The sequence below is a fragment of the Ovis aries genome, chromosome 4 (assembly GCF_016772045.2).
Source record: "Ovis aries strain OAR_USU_Benz2616 breed Rambouillet chromosome 4, ARS-UI_Ramb_v3.0, whole genome shotgun sequence".
In the NCBI taxonomy this organism is placed as follows: Eukaryota; Metazoa; Chordata; class Mammalia; order Artiodactyla; family Bovidae; genus Ovis; species Ovis aries.
Genome location: NC_056057.1, coordinates 102,411,363 through 102,437,519, shown reverse-complemented (window position 1 = coordinate 102,437,519; position 26,157 = coordinate 102,411,363). Strand labels below are relative to the sequence as shown.

Below are 26,157 nucleotides of genomic sequence, written 5' to 3'. Positions count from 1 at the left end.
AAAGTCCTTTGCACATTTAGTGACGCGCAGGTGGGACGGGACTGACCGCTGGAGTGATTGATTTGGGAGATTGTTCGGGAGAGAGGGGGAAGGGCGTTGGGGGTGGGGTGGGGACAAACCAGAGCTTGGTTCTGAAGACTGTGGTTTTTCACCCTCAATAGCAATCACAAAAATCGCCGGGGGCCCGAACTGTCACCTAAGATACCCTCAACTGTCCATTTCAGGTCTGCTACTTGGTAAACTGGGATTCGCACCCACCTGCAGAAAAGGTCCTGCGCAAAGTTTGGCAAAGGGATATTGCATCCGTCCCTGTTAAAAACGAAACAAGTTTTTCATTCCCCCGGCCTTTGAGTTCAAATTCGAGTGCTGGCGCCGGGGGTGGGGGCCGAGACGGCCCGGGGGAGAACCTCGCATTTAAGAAGCAGCTTCCCAATCAGCTCGCGAGGGAACGGCGCGCTCCCCCCTCCCCAGTCGCGTCCTCTCCCTGCCCGCTCCTCACATCCCTCCCATTCTCCATTTCCCTTCCGTCCCCTCCCCGGCAGGGCGTGCGCCAGTCCGAGGCAGGATCGGGTTCCCCGCCTTCCAGTCCAAAAATCCCGCCAAGGCCGCAGAGCAGAGGAAAAGCCGAAGTGGAGAGAGGAGAAGAAAGAGAGCAGGGAGTCACCGGGCGTGCGGGCGCAGAGAGCAGCGGCCGCCGCGAGCACCAGCGACTTGGGTACCTGGACTCAGGGCAGAAAAACCTCTCCCGGATCAACAAAGGCAGCCTGAGCGCGCACCGCTCGTTTGCGACTCCAAGTAAGTCGAAGCGAATGCGCGATTCCTCCAGAGGTGTCTCGGATCGACACCTTTCTGGGCGCCAGCGCGTGATACTGGTGAGAGTGGGAGAGAGGCTGCTGGTGTCTCTGCTCGTGGGGCTGCTTTCAACACTGATGCGCTCCAGAGGCTTACTTTGGGGGAGTCAGGTCAGATAGTCACGACCCCCGGGAAGAGTGTAAGCTTTTGTAATGTTATGGGACGTGCATGTGGACTGGGTTCCTGGCTTCCAGCTGGATGGCGAACGTGCGGAGGCTTTGCCCTTTGTAGAACCTGAGCTAGTAGGTGTGTCTGTGGCTGGGTAGAGAAGAGAGAGAAAGTAAGGCAGCCTGAGCAAGCAGGCTCATTTTCCCATCTTTCCTCAGCTTCCCGGATGGCCCCAGGGCTTGCCAGCTGATACGTTTGAGCTGGCATTTCTAGGTACCAAGTGGGAGCTTGTTCCTCCCAGTGCCAGCTACCTTGCGCATCCCTCACAGAGCATCTGGGCACTCCTTGTCCTGCCTGCCAGCCCAGGAATGGTTCTAGAAATGGTTCTGTCCGAAGTTTAAAAGACACACCTTGCATCCCACTTCTCATTTGAATAATTTTAATAATTGCCCTGTACAGAGACACTTGAACTTTTTATTTCCCCCAGGTAAAGCTAGGGTATATTGATTGCTAATTGGCTAGATTCTCAGTTTTTGAGTTGATGCGTCTAATAAGTTAAAATATTTTAAAAGAGAGGAATATATTCTACTTCCCTTCCCTACTTAATACATAAAACTTCCTCTCTCTTCAACACACACACATGCAAGCACCCTTTTTTCTTTAACACAACACAACACTGAGTTTACTTATACTCTTGTTAACTCACCCTCCCTCTGTTAACAGCTGCTTTATAAGTTTGGGGGATACACTGAAAAACTAGGAGTGGCACATGGGGGGAGGGGTGGCAATGACTGGGAGAAGGAACGATTTGAGAAAAATTAAATTCCGGTCTTTTTGGCATTTGGCGTCTTTCATCTTGAGAGTTATTTAGGCGTTTTGCTCTAACAGCTTGAGAGAGGTGGTATGTGTGTGTGTGTGTGTGTGTGTGTGTGTGTGTGTGTGTGTGTGTTGGAGGAAAGGGCCTGGGAGGAGGTCCAGGAACTATCAAGAAAGCTTTTAAACTAAACACATAATGAAGCGATTTCATGATTTCAGGCAAATGTGGTGTTGGTGGAACCGTAAAGTCCATTTTAGCCTCTTGAGCATCTGGGGATAAACTGATATTTGAAATATTGGAAGGTAATGGGAGTGAGACAAAAGAGGTGTCTCTCAGCATAGAAAATAAAGCTTCTATTTTCCATCTTCTTTCTGGTTTTATTTTTAAATAAATTAGGCATTCTAAAGACCAAATCATAAGAAAATTTATAGTCCAGTTAAATTCAAAGGCAATTAGAGTGGATATTTTCTTGTTTTTCCTTCCTTTGGGACATGAGTTATTTCAGAGGAGCAATATTTGTACTTTCTCATTTAAATTAGAGGATGGCTTTTAAACAATTATTTCATTAAAAAAAAAACAATTATTTTGTGCTTTAAGAAACTTTGGTGCTTTGAATTCTCTAATTGTACTTTAAATTGGTAGAAGTTGTTCTCCTCTTCCCAGGCCTCTTTTAGGACATTTTTTTCTCATTTAGTGAAAAGCTATAAGGAACACCCACCTGAAGCCATACTTAACACGTTAGCTGCTGTGTTCCTGCTGTTTGCTTTTTGGTACAAGTGTATTGTATTTTCAAAGCTAGAGCTGTGAAAGAAGAGAAACTCAGATAATATGTGACTTTTTATTATCGGACTTTTCAATGGGGTCTTATATAGAATGAGAATAGTAACATTTAAAAATATTTAGAGTGTATTATATTTATAACACAATTCTGTGGACTTCTAGACTTCTTTTCGTGATATTGGGAATAATAAATTTACTAATTTATTGAGAATTTCCACGTATACCTTAATCTTCACATATAGCAATATGTCACAGAACCCGCACTTTTAAATGAACATTTTTGATGTTTTTACTCTAGAAAACCTTGTGGCCTGGTTTGGATTTTCACAGAATCTGATCACTGGAAATAACTTGAGAGAAATAAGGTCCTTAAATAATTTAATTGCTTTTATCAATAAAGTCAATCTTAGAGATCAAATATTTTGAGTTTAAATATTTTTTCCTTTTGAATATACTCTTGCTTTCATATTTAAATGACATTCTCACGTGAATTCTGATCATATTCTTATTTGCCATGTGGTATTTTATTACTATTCAAAATTTTCTGAGGAGACTGAGTTTGGTTGGCTTGTTCAAAACGGTATATGAGTTAATAGTGGATTCAGGGCCAGTAGTCTGAATTCTGATTATGAATTCCAGTTCTCCAAATACACTTTTTAATATGATGACATAGTAAAAAGGGGAACTGTCCTTGACTCCCTCCTAAGGTAATGCCCAAACCAAGACCACCCAGGGGGATCACGGGGCAAGCTGAGTGCAGGTCAGTCCTGTGTGAAGAGATGCTCACCTTTAAGCGTCTGGTGAGTCAGACACCTCCAGTTGCCCTTGTTCCCTTAGTTGGATGCTGAGTGGAGCCTCTCTAAGGGTGAGTGATGTTGTCTCTTTTGGCGGCAGTTCTAATGTATAATCAGAGAGCTTTTGTTTCCTCTTGACTCAGTTCCATGTCACACATGGGGTAAAATAATATTCAGATATGGAGCTTCTCTCTATGAGCTGGACCTGCTTTTTCCCATCGAGTTAATTGGCTTGAGTGGAATTTGGGCCACAGCCTTGTGTTGGAAAGCTGTTCTCCATTCTTGATGTTTATGTCCATTTCAAGTTTCCATCCACTGGGCCATTTTTCCATGCACTTCTTGCCAATCTTTTATGTGGCATAGTGTTCCAGGTGTCATACGATCTTTCTAGATTATCAGACATAGTAAGCCCTTTGTTCCTCCCTATTATAGTATTTGGTAAATGACAAGTTAAGACTTCTGTGGTTTAGAAGGCTAACTATAATGTAATGTTATCAGAGGGCATTATAATTATGGTAACATTGCAGATTTGATTATGTAGATCACACTCACCACAAATTCCTATTTATTTTAAGTAGGCAGGGAACACAGTGACTGTCATGCTCAAGGTAGTTTGAGAAATAATTAAATTTCTTCTACAGTGCTGTATTTTGGAGTCATTTCTTTGTAGTAGATTTACATAAAGTGACATTTCAAATAAAAACATCATCATAATGAGTTTCCTAAACCCAGAATTCTTAAGATTCTTAAAATTCATAGTTAGTTAAAAAATCTATTGTTATATATTAATCTTGAATGAAGTAAGTCAATAGTAACTGACACTTGGGCTCTTAAGTCTAAGAATTGTGCTGAATGAGAACCAAAAACATCATTTTAATGCACATAGAGCATTCTGTAACTCTCAGCTTTTCCTCCCACTTCTTCCACTTTTTATACCAAGATATGAGATGACTGTTCTTCAGTGAAATTATAGACGAACATGGAGAGAAAGACAGCAAGTCCTCAAACTTCAGTATGGAATTTGGGTTAAACTGAAAGTGAAAGTGAAGTTGCTCAGTCGTGTCCGACTCTTAGCGACCCCATGGACTGCAGCCTACCAGGCTCCTCTGTCCATGGGATTCTCCAGGCAATAGTGCTGGAGTGGATTGCCAACTGAATCAGTCTGAAATTAAAGCCTCCAAGAGTGGGTTTTCCCAGGCAAATCCTCCTCTAGGTGGCGCTCTAATTCTCCCTCCTCTTGTCTTCTCAGCCCCTTCATCACCCCTTCCCAAGACTTCAGTTCCTCCTTTCCCAGCAGTGTTACCATTGGAAAAGCACATCGTTTACCTCTGAGGATTACTCGCTTTTACCACCAGCTCCACTCCACCCACCCCATCACCCCTTGAAGGCCAGGACACTCTCATTCATCTCTAGAACCCTAGAATGTCTAGAGTGGGACCATTGAAATGCCTGATAAATGTCTGATGAATGAGTGAAAAAGTAAGCTAATGACTCTGAATACCGTTCTCTCTGCTCTTCCTCATGCTCCAATGACTGTCTTCCGTACTCAATCCCTATAAACATCACGTGGTACCAATTTCCTGTTTAAAACCAAGTACCCCATTCTCATCCTTGAACCTCTAGAAGAAGCTCTCCTCTCTTCCCCTCACCTCCATTATTGCAAACGTATAGATCTGCCAGTTCAGTGGAGTGTCTTCCTTATCACACTTCACCTTGTTCATTTTAAGGCCTTTGACCTTGCACGGCTCTGACTCATTTCCATAATGGAGACAGAAACCTTCCCTCTTCTTTAACAAACTGTATTATTCGAAGCCTTAAGACTGAACACTTGGAACATTATTTTCATCATAACTTCAGTGTGGCTATAGGCTTTTGCTTTTCAGAACTAGCAACATGTATTTTCTCATCATACTTCTATAACAATTCTACCTAGGTAGGCTGAGCAGGACTGTTTTTTTTTTTTTTTTTAATTGATAAGGATACAAGTTTAAAGAGGTTAAGATGACCCTATGCAAGAATCTTGGAGTTTTTATAAGATCTTAAAATTCCTAGTTTGGATATTTTTTCTCCTCTATAATATAATACTGTCTCTTCCTTTGGCTAGTTAATTTTCTCTCTCAGTTGCCTCTCACATCAAACCTAATCTCCAATGTCTATGCAGTGAATGGCCAGATCACCCAGGGTAGTGATTTCTGGTCCTCAGTGTTTATCAGAATGACTAGAGTCACGTTTCAGCATCCAGATGCCTGGGGCCCATCTCCAGAGATTCTGATTTGAGAGGTGGAGTCAAAGAATCTGTACGCGTGACAGGCCATCTGAATGCAGGTGATGTGTTAGAAACATCAGCTGTAACATTCCATCATTTGAGCTCTAAGATGAAAGAACTGAAGGTAAACCACAGCTACACTTCTTACTAGCTGTGTGGCCATTAGCAAATATTGTGATCTTTCTTGCTTCAATTTCCTTATTCCTAAAATGAGGCAATGATACTTATCTCCTAGGACTGACATGAATATTAATCTAGAAAATGAGTGTGAAGGACTGAACCCAGAGTCTGACTGCTGCAGAGTATTTGACGAGATAATGGAAATGCTGATTATGGGGGTGCAGCCCTCCGCATGAAAGCCCACCCTTGCTCTCCCCGCCCTCCCCTCCTCCACTGCTTTTATTTCTCATGTCCAGCTGGCATGAGACACAGACAGACAGAAACCTAGTCTGTGTCTCACAAAGGTGAGACTTTCTGCTTCTTGCAATGCTCCTGCCTGCTATACTCTCAGATTATTCTAAACGCGGATCCAAAACCCCCTCTGAAAAGAAACACATGGGACATGTGATCGTGCTCCAGGCCCCAGGGAATCTGACACGTGAGGTCCCCAAATCAGGTTGTTGACCTTGGCCTTTCCTTTAGTGTCTGTGTGCTCCTGCTCAGCTGTGTCCAAGTCTTTGCAACCCCATGGACTGTAACCCACCAGGCTCCTCCATCCATGGAATTTTCCAGGCAAGGATACTGGAGTGGGTTGCTATTTCCTACTCCAGGGGATCTTCCCAACCCAGGGACTAAACCTGAGTCTCTTGCATCTCCTGCATTTGTATGCTGATTCTTTACCATTGCACCACTTGGGAAGCCCGCCTGTAGTGTGCAGGAGAGCATTTTGCACACTGGACACTTCTTATCCAAGGTGCAGCCTCTTCATTGCTGCCATTGATGCCCACAGCCATGTACTCCCTGGCCCTGCTGCCCTCTTGGAGCTGCCAGCTCGGAGGAAGGAGTCCAGGTTTGAATCACGAGCCTGCATTTATCTCATTGCAGTTCTGCCTGGTGCTGAGTATGTCCTGTAGATCCTGGAACCTTAGGTTTTCTAACTGTAAGATGGTGATGATGATGATGGTGATGATATATGCTTTGCCTTCCTCCTGGGCTGGTGGTAAAGGTCAGTTGTGTCCATGCAACGTTTATAAACTGTAAACTGTTATTCGAAACATGAGCTTCTGTTAATAAAAGCAATAGGGCCAGTTCTGTCTGTTTCTTTCCCGATTCTGCTGCTCATCACGATCATTTTCTCAGGACCTAGAGACTGCCTAAGACGTCAGAAGGTAAGTTTGATCAGATGAAGTGAGTAGGAGGCAAGATGTGTGACAGGCAGGTGTGAAGAAAAGGAAATTTGAGTCAGAGTGAAAAAAAGAAGAGAATAGACAACTCTAAAAAAAGTTAAACTAAAATGGCTATGAATTGTTTTACTAAATATTATGTTAGAGTGCTTCCTCAGAGTTGTACAAGATGCCTCCCAAAAATTCCAATCAGTTATTCTCAGTAAATTTAGGTTTTTATGGTGGATGAGCAGCCCTTTGTTTATACTATAGATGTGCCCCTCACACTTTCATATGCATATCAGTCACTTAGAGATCTTGTTAAAATGCAGATTCTGGTCCAGTAGGTCTCTGGCTGACTCTCAGAGGCTGCCTTTCCAACAGACTCCCTGGTGATAGCAGCTGCTGGCCTTGGGACCTCATGTTGAGGGACCAGCCAATAGTGTTTAGTTCCATAAACTTGGAAGCCTACGAGAGGAATCAGAACTCTCTAATCATGATGTCCATAGCTTAATACACACACTGAGAGCCACTGGCAGTAACACGTCCTTCTAGTGCAAAAGCTGATCATGCCTGTATCTTCACATCCAAATAATGTTTATAATGTTGGATCACTTGCAGAGGAAATTGACAGTCACCATCCGAATTGCCATGGACTTGACTGAAGCCCCTTAGGAACCCAAGGCCCTTTGTCAGGTGTGATCTCGGGCTTCTTACGGGCACTCTGCTGGAGCTCTTCCCTGAGAGGGTGTCAGTGAGCCAAATACTGCCATTTTCATTTACCTTAGAAGCTGGCGAGAAGTGTTCAGGAAATTCCATTCTTAGTATGAGAAGGATGTAATGTAATACACTTTCTGCATCCTACCGTGTTCTCTTCTTGAAGGTTTGAACATTGTTTCTCTCTTGGAGGTCCCCTTCCATAGCATAAGGGATATGGATGCAGGGAGCACCCATCTGCGTGGCTTCCCAGGAGACACTGGGCTGCCCAGAGAAGGAGCCAAAGGTTTTTGTCTCAGAGTCCAGATACAATCAGTAAGGAACATGTCTCAGTCCCATTTTTAGCTAACAGAGAAACTCTTCTTCACTCAGGATAAAATGAATGGAGACCATAAAAAACTTTAAAATAATGTTTCCGTAATGGCCTTCCTATTATTATTTGAGAATAATATGGTGTCTTCTAACCTGGGTGAGGGATTATTGCTTTCAACAGCAGAGAATCATCTCTAAAGTTTTGGTGTATAGTGGCCTTCGTTTCTGAGCATTAGAACATCAGAAGGCTTCCACTGGGCATCTGCCAACCGGCCAGATGGACACTTAACAGTGTCCATGTTAAGCCAGGAGTTGGATCTTTGGCTTAAAAAAAAATATCTTGCTGCTTTGGAGAATCTTATGCGAGGGCCAATTTAGTTCTTCAAAAATTTTTTTTCTATAAAAAAATGTTGCCTTCTGTGTACAATGTATTTCTTTAAATATGAGCTATGGTCCAAGATGATCAAATGAAGTCTGAAGCTGCTATGTGAAAGAAAGCAGAAAGTTTATTAAGTTATTTTAACTGCTGGAGGTACTTACATTTTGAAACAATAACATAACTCCTTTCTTCCCATCCTCTTTTAATTACAATATATGTTTAACTATTCAATTCAAGGCCTCTGGCAAAATGCAGAACCTTAAATTCAGCTCAATGCAATTCAAACTTGTAAAAAGATTGATTAATTTTAATGATGTGAAACATAATGTGTCTTTTTATTACTATGTTTGTTATTAGGAAAACACAAATATGCACCTGAAGAAACACATTATTTTTTCTCATTTTGGAACAATGTGTCCAAGCTATAGGATTTTTCAGATCTTTAAAGTTATGAAGAAGGAAAAAAATGACTTATAATTATGCTCAAAATAGGCACCACTATTAACACTCTGATACACTTTTATAGTTTTCCTGATTTAAGTTTTGAAAATAGTTGTGCAAATAATTGTCCTGCTTTTTAGGTCAACATTGTAATCAAAATATGCTATATTTTTATAGTTTTGCACACATTACCATGTGCATTTGTTTCTACTAAGTGGTCCAGTTAAGACGGAAATTCAATTTATTTAGCTTGACATTAGTAAATTTGAATCATAAAAAGCTTAGTAAATTAATATCATGGACTCTCATTAAAAAGCTGGAAATAGAAGAATGCTAACAAACAACCATCATCCCACAAAGCAAACAAAAAATCTTCCTCCCAGCAAAGGATGGATATTTAGATGGGAACAAATAATCCTGTGGACCTTAGTGTGTAGTTAAAGGTCAAGCTGAGTAAACATTATCTTTCATTCTTAACCTTGCAGACCCTTCAGATACGTATCCAGGGGTAAATGTCTCCCCAGGGAAGCCACAGCTGCCTGATCCCACCCAGGTTCAATCTCAACCCCTTAGCAGGTCCCAGGAGCCTGAGGAACTTCTGAGCTGCTCTGGGCTGAGATGAGTGGGCCTGATGCCCTGCAGGTGGTAAGCTTGCAGGGGCAGCTGACCTCTCTGAGGCAAGTCCCCCCAGGGCTTGGCACGCTTTGGGGAGTATTATTTGGAATGACTAGTGTACAGATTGGCTGTAGTTTAAAGTGAGTCAGATCACACTTGGGTTTGTCAACCACACTCTTGTTTGCAGAGAAGGGGGCGAAAGTTAAATGCTTTTATTGTTTGTGCCAGTATTGGGATTCCAACCAACTTGAGCCTAAAATAATTTCTAGCCTTTGAAAACAGCAGTTTGGGTCTGATGGTTAGGGATCACAGAGTTTGCCCTCTGATATATGATATCTGGGGATTGGAAGGTGTACTTCAAGGCTGTCATAAATGAATTTGGATTGGAGAAACCGATCAAAAGCAATTTAGCAGGAATAAGCAGGTAGAGGTGGATTTCTACCAACTGCTCTCTAACTCAATCCATATTTCCGAAAGGCAAGATAACTATGGGTTTCTGATATCTCATCCAGTGATTTCTCTTGCAAGAGGTTAAAATGAGAGCATTTAACTTCAAAGGCAGCAGAACCAAGAATTCAAAAGAAATAGAAGTGGACATGAACTGGGACCCTAGGGAAAACATCCGAAAATCTGATAGAAGCCTGATGCTTGGGCAGAGGAGCTTCAGATCTCACAGAGAATGTTAGGAAGGGGCGAAATGCTTTCATTGCCTGTGCCAATATTGGGATTCCCACCAACTCTTTCCTCCACTCTGCATGAACTCTCTTTGGGTCCTTTGGGCTCAGTTAACTCTGGTGGGGTTCGTTAGGAGATTTCTCCCCAGTGGCTTTGTCTTGTTTGCTTTCTAAATCTCCTAAGCTCTGCATGCCTCTTGGTATAAGTCATTCCAGAACAGGAGCAAGCCTGTCCCCTCCTTGTTCCTCTCAGAGGAAGTATTTGCAGACAAAACAGTATCAGTTGTTCAAGTGAAGAGCTCCTGCCTTAAATAGGACATGAGCAATCTTGGATGCTGGGCTGTGAGCTAGACAAGCTGGTTGCTGGAGTCAACTTGTCCATTAAGCTTACACCCTCTACCCATTGATTCCATTCATACCTTCCCCACTCTTGTAGAGGGATCATGAAAGGAGATCAAGGAACAGACCCAGAGGCTCCCTTTCATGGGCACAACAGCATCCCTTCTGGCCCAATTAGCTTCCTGGATTAGTTTTCTACTCTGACTTCTACTCACCAGCTCTAATATGTAATGTTAAGTATCTTTGTTGAAATCAGAAAAAAAAAAAAAAAGTTTAGACTTGGGCATTTCTATTTAAAAACTATGTATTGTTTCCTTGTCTTCTTCTCATCTCGATTTGACCACTTCCTTACCTAATTTCCAAGTCCATATCAAGGTATGGCCAGGTTTATCATCATCTTTTGGAACTTGAGCAACTATTGAAAATAAGGACAGAACACAAGAAGGTGTGACCACTCTCCTTAAGGGGATCTTAATGTTTCTTCGGTGAGGAAGATCAGCCTAAAGTATTTGTATCTACTGTATGTTTGTATTTACTATGACTCACAATGCTGCAGTGAGATCTCAGTTCCTGATAGGAGGCTAGGAACCTCTGAATTTTAAGAGGTGAGAAATGTAACGGTTGAGTGCAGGACAGTTAGGAAAGCCTTAAGGAGCAAGTAAAAAATATTCCCCAGAAGGTGAAAATGGAGAAACTATGGGACTGTGGCTTATCAGACTAATTTGACTTTTACTGAAATAAGGATGTGGAAATACCCAATGAGGAGCGCCATGTGCAATTCAAGAGCACTTAAGATACATACTAGAAAAGATAAGACATGAAAATACTGATTGGTGTTTCCTGAAGTAAATCTACAGATCTTAGAGATTCCTCAAGGTGGCATCTGGCTGATTTTATTTCCATTTGTCAGTCTCTGTATGAAGGTGCTTCAATTAATAAATCATTTTGGATTGTCTACCCTTGGTATTTAAAGGAAGTCACTGTATTAGTTCTAAGTTTCAGTGGTCCTTCGTCTTCTTGCTGAACCTCTTTGTTCTATCCTATACCTCTGGACAGTTGGTTCTCGTTCTTTCACTTTCAGTCAGTTCAGTTCATTTCAGTTCGCTCAGTCATGTCCGACTGTTTGCAACCACATGAATCTGAATCGCAGCACACCAGGCCTCCTTGTCCATCACCAGCTCCCGGAGTTCACTCAAACTCATGTCCATCGAGTCGGTGATGCCATCCAACCATCTCATCCTCTGTCATCCCCTTCTCCTCCTGCCCTCAATCTTCCCCAGCATCAGAGTCTTTTCCAATGAGTCAACTCTTCACATGAGGTGGCCAAAGTTTAGAGTTTCAGCTTTAGCATCAGTCCTTCCAATGAACACCCAAGACTGATCTCCTTTAGAATGGACTAGTTGGATCTCCTTGCAGTCCAAGGGACTCTCAAGAGTCTTCTCCAACACCACAGTTCAAAAGCATCAATTCTTCCACTACCCAAATAGCAAATGGCAAATTGAGTAATAGGTACTCTGCTGCTGCTACTGCTGCTAAGTTGCTTCAGTCGTGTCCGACTCTGTGCGACCCCATAGACGGCAGCCCACTAGGCTCCTCTGTCTCTGGGATTCTCCAGGCAAGAACAGTGGAGTGGGCTGCCGTTGCCTTCTCCAATGCATGAAAGTGAAAAGTGAAACTGAAGTCGCTCAGTCTTGCCCAACTCTTAGCAACCCCATGGACTTGCAGCCTACCAGGCTCCTCCATCCATGGGATTTTCCAGGCAAGAGTACTGGAGTGGGTTGCCATTGCCTTCTCCAGTACGTACTCAATTCATGTTTATCGTTGCATAGAATTAAGACAGCCTTTCACACAGGGAAGTTTGGAGCTTCCCTGATGGCTCAGACAGTAAAGCATCTGCCTGCAATGTGGGAGACCCAGGTTCGATCCCTGCATCAGGAAGATTCCGTGGAGAAGGCAATGGCACCCCACTCCAGTACTCTTGCCTGGAAAATCCCATGGACAGAGGAGCCTGGTAGGCTGCAGTCCATGGGGTCACAAAAGAGTCAGACACGACTGAGCGGCTTCACTTTCTTTCACATAGTTTCTGCTCACGTTCCCCGCTCTCCTGCACTCCCTTCACTGACCCCGGTGACATTTAGTATAAATGTCACCAATCCCACTGCCTTCACCAAAAATTGTGACATGAGCAATCACTTTCTTTGACCTCTCTAGCTTTTCTACTTCATCTTTCATACGCAGGGATGTTTTCATAATCATTGTGCAGCCGCTCAGAGTCCCATGTCTGTTGTGGTATGAAGACAGCTGTATCCAGGCTTCATGCTGACCTTGGGCATCCCAAGTTTCCCTTGGTGTGCTCTGGGGACAATGGCAGTAAGTCAAGTTCAGGACCTTCCATTGCATCTGAGGCTCTGATCCTAGGAAATGCCAGGGCCAGGGAGGAGTCTTCATCCCGTATCACCAGCTATTTCTAGAAGCTGGAGACCTTGCTTTCTTTTCTTATCACTTTTCCTTTTTCTGTTCTGAGCACAATTCAGTAACATTACTAACTGAGTCCCTGAATGGTTAAGTAATTTGTTCAAGGTCACAAGCTAGTGAGAGGTAGAACTGAGAACATCCTTTTTTTGTTTTTTGACTGCATCACGTGGCATGTGAGATCTTAATTCCTTGACAAGGGATTGAACCCACACTCTCTGCTTCAGAGGCTCGGAATCTTAACCAGTGGACCATCGAGGAAGTTCAAGAAGTAGAATGGAGATTATAGATCAACTATATCTAACCACAAAGCTCCTAAACATTACACTCTTCCACCTACACCCGCTGTTCTATGACAAGGGCTCAGTGAGTATCTGAAGATATTTTGACTCAATCCCTTCCTTCCTCCCCTTGTGTCCAGGAATATGTTTTCTATGTATTTTATTTCTACCTCACTATGGTCAAGCGAATACTCTCTTTTTGGACAAAGAATCCTGTTGTCAGAGCGGCTCTCCTTGATTGTATATTGTTTTATTTGCCACTGCTTTCTCAGGCCTTGGTTTGCCTGGCCTGGTGGTTCAGTTGGCTTGTCTTGAGGAAGGGCATGGGAGGAGAGGAGGCTGGAGGGGGTCTGGGTGATGCGCTGTCTGGTCCTCCAGGCTGCTATCACCTGACCAAATTGTTTGCTGGATTGCTGTGTTGCAGCCCCAGGGGAGGCCACAATGCCCTGTTTGTTTGTGTATGAGAGACTCTGGCTTTGATTAGCAGCTAGCTTCAGTGCAGCTGAACATACAATAGGGACCAAAGGATGGGAAAAAAAATCCTGCTGCAGTTTCCCATTGGAAAGCATTCACTGTCAAGCTTGGAAATCCAACAGTGGGGCACAGATGGATAGAGGCTGGGAAAGGTTAGGTGATGGATTCTCCATGCCCTGCAGCTCGCTGTGTGTGATACAGTCACTTCTTTTCGTAAAGTACTGAGCCTCTCTCCCTCGAGATGTCTTTTATGATTAAGGTTTGAGACTCGTATTGATGTGGTTTGACGAGGGGCAAAGCCTGGAAGCTGAAAAGCGTGAAGGAGCCCCACAATGATAAGGCCAAGGGTAAAAACGGTGAAAAGGATGCACCCATCTTAAAGGGCTAGTTACACAGTTAAAAAAAAGTATTAGTTTGGCTTCATGGAAGAGATAACAAGTAACTATAACTGTACTTCTATCAGTGAAGGAGGAAAGTAGCAAGTTTTTTTTTTCATTATATAGGCAAAGTTAGTGATTTCATAACATAGACGCACTGATAATAGATAATTTACTTCTTCTCATTAAATTCAATCTTTTTTCTAGAAAAACCACCCCTATCTGCTGGTAGCTGAATAATAAGATGTCTGCCTAAAGACTTGTCATACACCCTTAGAAGAGTGCTTCAGTTATCAAGAATTTTTCATCAATAGTATAGCCATCTGAAACACTGTGCGTGTTACAAAAGCCACTGTCCATTATCCTAGCCTGTAGGTACCTTATTTGGTCTTCCAAAGAGGGACAAAGCAGGCTTAAAATCAGAAAACCACACAATGGTTAAATGGGAGAAGAGTGGTTATCAGGTTGTCTGGAAGAAGTGACTCTGATCTGGCATGGAAAAGGGAGGCTGCGTGAAGGAGGTAGGGTTTTGAAAGACAGAGTGGTACTCTCCATGGCAGGAAGGCATGAGGAAGACATTTGAGGTGAGGGCTGGAGAGAGAGGAGCAGCAAAGAGATGATAAAAAGTAAGGTATTTGGGGGCGGAGAGTAGAAGGGCTTGATGTGTGCAGACAATGGGTGACCAAGGAGTGAAAGTTAGGATTAGGAAAAAAGTTTTGGATAACAATAGCAAGACCCTTGAGGTGCAAGCTGATCTACTTGAACTTTATCCCATTAAATAGTAAGGCATCTGGAGGTTCTGCAAAAGCAAGGAGAAACTTTGCTAGAGTATAGGAAAGATTAGAGAAGTAACAGGTTAGAGGTGGGGAGAATCCATTAGGTTTAAAAAAGTAATTCTCTGTGTACCACCCCTCCTCCCAAACCCTTGATCTTTTCAAATTCTGGAAATCCTGTTCACACTTCGGTGCTTTGCTTAAATACCATATCTTCCATGAAAATTGTCTCCATTCCTCTAGCTAAAGTTAATACTCATTCCTTTTTCTGTTTTACAACTTTCTAAGATTTTTCTGTTATAGTTTTTATCCATTCATTCATTCATTCAAAAATATGCAATGAACATGATCTACTGAGCTCTGTGTTAAGTACTTCCTAGTACAGAGATCGGAGAAGGCAATGGCACCCTACTCCAGTACTCTTGCCTGGAAAATCCCATGGACCGAGGAGCCTGGTAGGCTGCAGTCCCTAGCGTCGCGAAGAGTGGGACACGACTGAGCGACTTCACTTTCACTTTTTACTTTCACGCATTGGAGAAGGAGCTGGCAACCCACTCCAGTGTTCTTGCCTGGAGAACCCCAGGGATGGGGGAGCCTGGTGGGCTGTCATCTATGGGGTCGCACAGAGTCGGACACAACTGAAGTGACTTAGCAGCAGCAGCAGCAGTACCGAGATGAATACGACAGTGTCTTTAAAGCTCACAGTCTAGTTGGAGAGCAGGTACATCAATGGCTAATGGGTGCAGTGTTAGTGCAATGATCTAGATAAGCACTCTTGAAATCCCATAAGAGAGATACCTGATTCATTTGGGAGTGGATTCACGGCAGGCTTCCAGGAGGAAGTGTCTCCTGACTTGTGTTTAAAGACTGAAAATGTGGGAGTTCCTGGTAGGGACAATAGTGTGAATCCTGACTTCATTTTTATATAGCAGTTATTTTAAATAGCTGTTTCTCCCCTACTTAACTACAGAGGTCTTAGCCCAATGCTTTGCATGATGCCAAACGTCTGTAAGAATGAATAAACGCATGGATTTCTGATGCCTTTACATTAGTGGGTACTTAGGAAGAATTTTTATATAGCAGTTATTTTAAATAGCTGTTTCTCCCCTACTTAACTACAGAGGTCTTAGCCCAATGCTTTGCATGATGCCAAACGTCTGTAAGAATGAATAAACGCATGGATTTCTGATGCCTTTACATTAGTGGGTACTTAGGAAGAATTCTTTCTGGAGACATTATGAAGGAAAATAGAAGCTATCTGATATTAGGATTGACGTCTAGATGTTAAGATGGGTGTGAAGGGGAAGTAAAAAATGAGATGTTGATCAGTTTGAAAGAATTCCAGTCCCACTGATGGAAGAAACCTAAAGAAAGAGCTGGTATAGGAGAGGAGGTGGAGTGTCTTGGACTTGAAGGAATTGTGGAAAGATGGATTATCCTCAGAATGGGCCATGAGCTGGATCCAGGCTTCCCAGGTCTCTGACCTTGATGGGTATCTTCACCATTTCGGAGGCCAGTTCGTGAGAAGGAGCCTCAGGCTTGCAGCACTTGGGCAGTGGAGACCAGGCTCCCAGCTGAACTCAAATCCCCAGGCTCAGTACTGTGCCTTCCTCCCCAGGAGATTTTGCAACATGCTTCTGCCAGAATGAGGCCAGGTCATGCTAACAGTTTTATTTGCTGCGGAATGCACATTATTACTTCGCTCCATCTCATAAGGTTTCCTGGGATGCACTGGCTTTCAGGAGAACTCTGTAATCAGGTCCAGGCATTCCACATGCATGTGGAATGGTCTGAAGCCGCATCTTCCAAAAGGGATCAGTTGGCCTGTGAGTTGGCTTCTGTACTTTGAGTTTACGATGCCCACATTTCCCTTGAAACTGCTGATTTTGCTTTGCTCGAAGGAATGATCTTCTGCCAGCCGTGTACAGAGTCATTTCTCCTGCACCCAGTGGAAAAAGTAGTTATTCATGAAACACAACACCAGAGTGACCGTGGATGCCAGATTGTTGTGGTTCAGTGAATATTGATTAAAATATGTGGAGAAACCCAAGTGCTGAGCCCTCAAAAGGAGAACATGTCTTATGTCCACTGCTCTGCGGGGAAGGAAGACTCTCCTCCCTCTCTGGTATTTTCTTTCTCCAGCTCCAAGATCCTCCTTCAGAGTGAGGGCAGAGTCAAGGTAAATGGATCATTTTCATTTTCTTTCCTTAAAAATTATTCTTCCAGCGTTGCCAAAAGCAAAGAAAGCTCAGGAAGTCAAAATTGTCTGGTTTCCAATCCCTAATTCATGTGAGAGTCAGAAGAGGCAGGAAATGTCCTGGGGACAGATTAGCCAGTTTTCTAAGAAAACCATTGTGCCTAGGATATATTATATGTTTTTATTGTTACAGATTGGGACATAGTCTCCAGCTTCTGTTCACGGTAATTGGGAACCTGTGAGAGTGAAATCTTATGACTTTTATGGAGGTTTTACCTCTTCTGGTTCCTTTGACAAATAAGTAAGCTTCTGCCAGGGGGAGCCTACTGTAATACAATTAAGGATCTTTTATCTGCAGATTCGCCACTTGGTATTAAACAAAATCATATCCAATTTAGGCTTCTCTATAATGAACCTAGCAACTAACTTCCATATAATATTTTTCCATTCACGAATTGCTTTCATACATTTTTTTCTCATTCTGTCCTCAGAGAAATCAAATGCTATCAATTTTAATAACTTCACTCCTTATACAGAAGAGGAAAAGGACACTTGGAGGGTGGAGACTTGACCAAGGGTTCTCCAAGGAGGTGCCTCATCTACCTCATAGGATAGTTTGAGGAGTTTTCATAGTCTGTAAAAGTATTTTATGAAAGAAAAAAAAAAAAAAAAAGCAAAGTCAGCATTCTGTTCTTTCCTGTGTATAGAGTGTGCTTTAAAACACTGGCTTGCAGTATTTACTCTAGAGCAATTTCTTAAAGAACAGTTCACCTGCATTTGGATCTGGGGTTGCATCCTCCACCTCTGAAATCAGAACTTTTAGGTGAGGGCTTGGGAATATGAATTTTTAACCAGGCCATTTCATATGAAGCAAAGTTTGAGAAACACTGTGTGTGTGTGTGTGTGTGTGTGTGTGTAGTAATCTCACCTTATAGTTGTTGAGAATAGGGTCTATTATGGTGCCAGCTGTCTTCCAAAAATTACTGGAAATAGATTCTAGGTCTTAGACCAGTCTCTAAGACCGGTTAACTTTGTTTCTGAGTTAAGTAAGTTGAATCTTGCAGGCTTCCACTTCCTTGATTGTAAAACAAGAAGCCTAAAATAAAAAGATCTCTGAGATGCCTGAAGCCCTTTGAGTCAGTGGCTGTCTTCTTGCCAAATTTTGGTCTCCCGATTCTTTTCTCTCTCCTCATGAAACGCCCTCTGAATGTGCTTCAGTCAGTGGTTCTTAATACGTGGTTCCTGATCTGCGGCATCCGTTTCACTTGGGAACTCGTGAGAGAGGCAAATTCTCAGGTACCACCCCAAACCTGATAAATTAGAAACGCTCAGACGGGAGTCAGCAATCTGGGTTTTCATCGTCCCTCTGGTGATTCTAACACGTGATGCGGTTTGAAAACTGCTGCCTTAATGCATTTCTGACCCTGGCTAATAAATGCGGACATGTAAAATGCTCAGTTACATCTTGCTTTCTGTGGCCTGTGCATTGGCCAGAAGTCTACAGTTCTCTGTTGCTCAAAGAGGGGCAATAAGGAAAATATGATCTCTGTGTTTTTAATTGATGACTTCTGAGAGTAAAGAATCTGATTTTGCATGGTTCTAAAGTAGCTTCTTTTATACATAGAGTTAGAGGTTATATGAAAGTCTGGCAGAAATTAATATTTTCAATTATAGGCGGTTTTTGCCTTGTGTGGTTCCAATATGCATGAAGTTTGGTTACTACAGTTTAATTAGCACCAGGTCCCTGACAACATCATTCAAATTTTAGTATATAAGTAATTGCATAAAGTACAAATTAAACTGCTAACTTCTCAGTCCACAAGTAAAGAGAAAGAAAAAGAAAGTGAAGTCGCTCAGTCATGTCTGACTCTTTGAGACCCCATGGACTGTAGCCTGCCAGGCTTCTGTGTCCATGGGATTTTCTAGGAGAGAATACTGGAGTGGGTTGCCATTCCCTTCTCCAGGGGATCTTCCTGACCCAGGGATCGAACCTGGGTCTCCCACACTGCAAGCAGACTCTATTGTCTGAGCCACCAGGAAATCCCTCAGTCCACAAATCACTCAGTAAAGAACAGATTTGTTTTATAATCGGTGAGCAGTCACATCATTTCTTCCATCCCTTGCCCATCAGTGTCCCTCTGCATTGGTAATTCATTTTATGCACAGACAGTAAAGTCTGGAGTTTTGTTGCCTCCTTGTCTCCCAGGATAAAACCAATGACATTTTTCAGAAACAGACAATTTAAAGAAGAAATTGGCCAACAGAGATGAATTGCAGGCAAGAAGTGAGAAGTGATTTAACACTGGAAGTGAAATTCAAATGAAACATAAGTGGAGTTAGAGAAGAAATATCTATCCGTAGGTGGGTACGTTGACACTGCTGCCAGTTGAGAAGCTCTGCATTCGCAGCCAAAGACACTTAGTGGAGACAAGCTTGTCGATATAAATGAGGAAGACAGACAAAACAAAGAGGATGAAGATGTCCCGAAGGAACTGATGCTGGCAAGAAACCCACTTTAATGGAATTCTCAAGTATATTTTAAGATAGTGAAAGCATGAAGAATAAAACCTTGGAGGCCAATCCAAACTTAGAGAGCCATGACAATTGGCCCAGGCATCGAAAGATGCTCACAATGTATTGTAATTTACACAGTGAGAAGGCAGCAAGCTGTTCAAAGTAGTCATGATAAATATTTTTCCAAAAAAAGAAACACTTTAAATCTCAATATTTCTAATGGTGTAAGCTACCATATACTAAGTAAGTATGAGCTTCCCTATATTTTTAAATTTTCCTATGCATTTACAGGGCCTTCCTAGGTGGTGCAGTGGAGAAGAATCTGCCTGCCAAAGCAGGAAATGCAGGAGACAGAGGTTCAATCCCTAGGCTGGGAAGATTCCCTGCAGTAGGAGATGGCAACCCACTCCAACATTCTTGCCTGGAGAATCCCACGGACAGAGGAGCTTGATGGACTTCAGTCCATGGGCTCACAAAGAGTTGGACACAACTGAGCAAGGATGCATGCTGTACAATACATTTATATCTGATACTAAGAGTTTTTAATGACTTTGCAAAAACTTTTGAAGTTCAAGGAGCAATCATAATTGTCCCTAATTATTATTAAGGTTGCTTGCCATGGTTTCAGTTTACATGACCATTTTTATTGTTTCACATTTCTGTGTAAAGCAGTGACTGTGTATATCTGTCTATATATAACTATATGAGATTACATGTTTTGTATTTTTAAAAGAGTATAGATGAAAACATCCACCCATTTATTCACTCATCAGATATTTGTAGGATGCCCATATACTGTACCGGAGAAGGCAATGGCATCCCACTCCAGTACCCTTGCCTGGAAAATCCCATGGACCGAGGAGCCTGGTAGGCTGCAGTCCATGGGGTCGCTACTAGTCAGACACGACTGAGCGACTTCACTTTCACTTTTCACTTTCATGCATTGGAGAAGGAAATGGCAACCCACTCCAGTGTTCTTGCCTGGAGAATCCCAGGGATGGGGGAGCCTGGTGGGCTGCCGTCCATGGAGTCGCACAGAGTCGGACACGACTGAAGCCACTTAGCAGCAGCAGCAGCATATACTGTACTCTACAGCGACACAAGGGTGAAAAGGTAAAAGGTACCTACTTATATTGATAAATGAGGAACAAAATAAATAGACACGATTTCAGTTAATGGTAAGTTCTAAGGAAAATAATGAAGAGCAATTAGATGGAGAATGATTGTGTTTATCGAAGGAAGGGGGATAGTGTAGGGAGGAGGGTATCAGGAAAGACCTATTGGGTTTCTACTAAATTCTTTTCTGAACAGTGATAAAAAACACCTGCCAAATCTTATATCCTACAATTTCAGTTACTAAGTCTTAACTTCTTATTCTGTAACTTGTAATACAATATATTTTTGAAAATTAGCTACTAAATACTTGCTGTTGTTTTATTTCTAAGTCATGTCTGACTCTTAGCGACCCCATGGGCCGCCAGGCTCCTCTGTCTATAGAATTTTCCAGGCAAGAATACTGGAGTGAGTTGCCATTTTCTTCTCCAGGCGATCTTCTCAACCTGTCTCCTGCATTGGCAGGCAGATTTTTTACCACTGGGAATGCTAGGATGACAGCTATTTTCTCTCGTAATTCAAAGATAAGGATAGATAGGGATGAAATGGGGCTTCCCAGGTGGCTCAGTGGTAAAAAATCCACTTGCCAATGCAGAAGCCCGGTATGAAACATACTGTTTTACTTATCCTAGTCATGTATGGTCTGTTTTAAATACAGCAAAACCTGTAATAATAAATTTATGAATAGAACCTTAACTCAAGACTGAAGCATTGAACAGTATCTTATTTTTATTGATTATGTGTATTTAATCTGAAACCATATGTGTGAATCCCAAGGGCTGTGGGTGTATTTCAACTGAGAAATGAATTTTAAATAGGGTTTGGACAAGGAGAGGAAACCACATGCTGAAACTCATTAAAAATGTTGCTCAAACTTTAGAACATAGCTTTCAAAAATGATATAGAGAAATTATAAATCCACACATAAAATACTTTTATTATTTAAGAACTTGACACTAATGATAAGCACTCTTAATGACAAGAGAAATATTGTCATTATCACATCTGACTTTTGTCTTTAAGACATGGATATAAACAAAGACATTAGCTTATTTTTTTAGGTGGTGAAATATGAAACTGTGCCTATATGTACATATATATAGTCATTTCACATACACATAAAATATATGTGTATGTGTACATATATATACATACATAGATGTCTATAGAGAGAATCGCTTAAAAATGGTTAAAGCCAAGCAGAAATTCTGATCATGTTTGGTTTAAAGGATTGTCTTCTTGCAAAGCAAGCATTTCTTTGATTCTTGGTCAACTGTGAGCAGGTGGAAGGCTGCCCTGAGGCCAGCTTGATAAGTGATATTAACCTGAGGGGCCAAGGGTGGTGGAGGCGGGTTGCTCTGCTTATTTTATGTTGCTATTCAGCACCACTTGGAGCATGCACATGGTACTGGCAGTAGCAGGGGAGGCCTAGTAGCTGTCGGGTCGCTTCCTTAACTGTCCATTAGCTTGGATGCTCGGAATGGGACACAATGCACACTTTTCAATACTCCTTACAGAGGCACAGCACACACAGCTCACCTCAGAGCTGGCTGGGCGTCGGGGAAAATCAGGCCAGAAGGTCTAACACAGAGGGCTCCCTCAAGCCCAGCTTGCTCTGCGAGATGAATAACCATCACGCCCAGACCTCTGAAGAGGAATAACAAGGTCTCCTGTGGGGCAGGTGGACAGTGAGCTGCAGGACCAGAGAGGCCCGAGCGCTGGTTTATGGAAGCCTCCTGCTGTTAGGAACAAAATTCAATTGCAAAGCTAACATCAGAAAATCAAGAGAAAACAGATGTTGCAAACTTGGGGAAAAAACCCACAATGTTCCTTTTCTGATTCATGTCCAGCATCATATCTTTCTCTACAGTATTTCTGATACCTGTTATAATTCTCTTTCCCTACCTGAACATCTTCCAGAAGATTTTTTGCCCTTTCTTTATATCTCCCAGCCACAGCTTTAAGTTGTAGATGGAGTAAAAGTACTCATAATCTTATAAATAAGTATGCATTAATTAATGCCAAGGCCAGGTATTAAACTCTAAGAGGAAAACAACAGAATAGAATAGTTAGAAAATATAGTTCACATTTTAAACTTGACACTAAAACGGTCTGCTTTAAAGAAAGATTCTAGACCTCACATACGGGTTTTATTTTTTCTATCAGGTGAGTGAGGAGCCAGGGTGAGCATGGGGGAGGAGCTGTGTGTGCATGAGTGGGTGAATTGTGATGGAAGAGGAATAGGAAAAGAAATAAGAAGACTATTTTATTCTTCCATGGCACAAAATAATAAGAATTAATAATAATAATAAAAATAAATTTGAGGATGCTCAATGGTTGTCATTTAGGTATGAATGTATATTTGTATTTTCCAAGCACATACTGACCATACATATAGTATGCATGGGGATTTCAGAGCTAGAAAGAAGGAGGGGTTTGTTTTCTGCCTCTTAGAGTGTTGGAGGAACTCATCTATGTAGATTCTTCGTAGAGTATGTTTCCAGGGGGTGTATCAAGGAGGGCAGTGCTAATGAGTATGGACTGAAACAGTGACCCAGGCCCTCTTAACATTCCTTCTGACCCTGTAATGTCACTTAAACTCTACCTTCAACATAGAAAAATACAGTGTTAGTGAGTCCTGGCAAAGCTGCGTGATGCTGGAGGCTGGGCAGCAGACACTGCCCACAAGATAACCCAGGTCAGACCTTGTGCCCAGCCTCCAAGCCCTGAAGTCATGGCAGTTTGTCCTTCTCCTCATCTGGGCAGGTTTGAATACTCTTTTGTGAAAGAGTGTTCAGAAACAGTCTGAGATCTTGGTCAGATTCTGATAAAATGGAAGACAAAACCCTACAGGGGAGAAATCCTGAGTTTTCCATTTCAATGACTACAGAGGAAGCTGAACGGCCAAAAACAGAACTGTGAGCTGTGTGAGGAGAGCGACTGTCTCAGTAAAAGGACAAAGAGACACTTTCAGTCCCTGGAAGTGCCTTGCTTCAGTGTCAAGTTTTAAGGAAATCCTGAAAAGCGAAAATCTCAGGTTATGGGTATTCAGGTCATGCCCACTCTGGAGACTTAAGCTTCTGGAGAGGAAATGGAAGGGGGAAAAAGCTAACCTTTGCAGTTGTTTGTTTCAGTCAGTAAGTCGTGTGTGACTCTTGTGTGATACTATGGAGTGTAGACCGCCAGGCTCCTCTGACCATGGAGTTTTCCAGGCAAAAATACTGGAGTGGGTTGCCATTTCCTTCTCCAAGGGATTGTCCCAATCCAGGGTTTGAACTTATGTGTCCTGCAGTGCAGGTAAATTCTTTACCACTGAGCCACCTGGGAACCCCAAACTTTGCAATAGATAATGATTTTTGAGCTGCGAACTCTGATAAATCCTTTATTTAAGTGACATTTAATCCTTACAGTAATTCTGTACAGAATGGGAACTAATGAATCCCATTTTACAGATGAGAACATTGAGGCTGAGACTTAAGTAAATTGCACAAGGTCTTTGAGTTAGTAGGGCTTCCCATGTGGCTCAGTGGGAAAGAATCTGCCTGCCAATGCAGGAGACACAGTTTTGATCCCTGGATTGGGAAGTTCCCCTGGAGAAGGAAATGGCAACCCACTCCAGTATTCTTGCCTGGGAAATCCCATGGACAGAGGAACCTGGTGGGCTACAGTCCATGGGGTTGCAGAGTCAGACATTACTGAGCAACCAAGCAGGCACGAGCTCTTTGGATTAGTAGGTGAGATCTGAAAGCATGTGAGTATGTTACTCTAGAACTCAAGCTGTCAGCAGTCATGCAATATCACATAATTTAAATATTACATGATAATGGATAGACAGGTAAGTAGATAGCTGTGTAGATAGGTAGGCGGATTAGAAGCTTCTCCCTTTCAGTTCAGTTCAGTTCAGTTCAGTTTAGTTGCTCAGTCATGTCCAACTCTTTGCGACCCCATGAATCGCAGCACGCCAGGCCTCCCTGTCCATCACCATCTCCCAGAGTTCACTCAGACTCACATCCATCGAGTCCGTGATGCCATCCAGCCATCTCATCCTCGATCGTCCCCTTCTCCTCCTGCCCCCAATCCCTCCCAGCATCAGAGTCTTTTCCAATGAGTCAGCTCTTCTCATGAGGTGGCCAAAGTAATGGAGCTTCAGCTTCAGCATCATTCCTTCCAAAGAAATCCCAGGGTTGATCTCCTTCAGAATGGTCTAGTTGGATCTCCTTACAGTCCAAGGGACTCTCAAGAGTCTTCTCCAACACCACAGTTCAAAAGCATCAATTCTTTGGTGCTCAGCCCTCTTCACAGTCCAACTCTCACATCTATACATGACCATAGGAAAAACCATAGCCTTGACTAGATGGACCTTAGTTGGCAAAGTAATGTCTCTGCTTTTGAATATCCTATCTAGGTTGGTCATAACTTTTCTTCCAAGGAGTAAGCGTCTTTTAATTTCATGGCTGCAGTCACCATCTGCAGTGATTTTGGAGCCCCCAAAAATAAAGTCTGACACTGTTTCTACTGTTTCCGCATCTATTTCCCATGAAGTGATGGGACTGGATGCCATGATCTTTATTTTCTGAATGTTGAGCTTTAAGCCAACTTTCGTGCTCTCCTCTTTCACTTCCATCAAGAGGCTCTTTAGTTCTTCTTCACTTTCTGCCATAAGGGTGGTGTCATCTGCATATCTGAGGTTATTGATATTTTTCCCGGTAATCTTGATTCCAGCTTGTGTTTCTTCCAGTCCAGCATTTCTCATGATGTACTCTGCATAGAAGTTAAATAAGCAGGGTGACAATATACAGCCTTGACGTACTCCTTTTCCTATTTGGAACCAGTCTGTTGTTCCATGTCCAGTTCTAACTGTTGCTTCCTGACCTGCATACAGGTTTCTCAAGAGGCAGGTCAGGTGGTCTGGTAGTCCCATCTCTTTCAGAATTTTCCAGAGTTTATTGTGATCCACACAGTCAAAGGCTTTGGCATAGTCAATAAAGCAGAAATACATGGTTTTCTGGAACTCTCTTGTTTTTTCCATGATCCAGCTGCTGTTGGCAATTTGATCTCTGGTTCCTCTGCCGTTTCTAAAACCAGCTTGAACATCAGGGAGTTCATGGTTCACGTATTGCTGAAGCCTGGCTTGGAGAATTTTGAGCATTCCTTTACTAGCATGTGAGATGAGTGCAATTGTGCGGTCGTTTGAGCATTCTTTGGCATTGCCTTTCTTTGGAATTGGAATGAAAACTGACTTTTCCAGTCCTGTGGCCACTGCTGAGTTTTCCAAATTTGCTGGCATATTGAGTGCAGCACTTTCACAGCATCATCTTTCAGGGTTTGAAACAGCTCAACTGGAATTCCATCACCTCCACAAAGGGAGAGACAATGACACTCGTCTCTAAAATGCCAGAGAACAAAGAATCTTGGGTGCTGAAGGAAGGAAAGTTAATTCTATGTATTGAGTGGTATGCTTACTGCTTTCAAATACCTTATTTCACTTAAAGGGTTATTATCCTATTTTGCAAATAAGGAAACCATACTTATCCTTAGAA

General features: G+C 42.5%; 1 protein-coding gene across 2 annotated transcripts in view; it reads left to right on the top strand.

The window, feature by feature from the left end:
* The first annotated feature begins 607 nt into the window (after nucleotides 1-607).
* The window catches only part of PTN (pleiotrophin), a 108,650-nt gene continuing 83,100 nt past the window's right edge, over nucleotides 608-26,157 (top strand). For both annotated transcript variants that reach the window (XM_027968848.3, XM_004008093.5), the window contains exon 1: nucleotides 608-795. The gene's annotated coding sequence lies outside the window, so the exon portion shown is untranslated. The remainder of the gene's footprint in view (nucleotides 796-26,157) is intronic.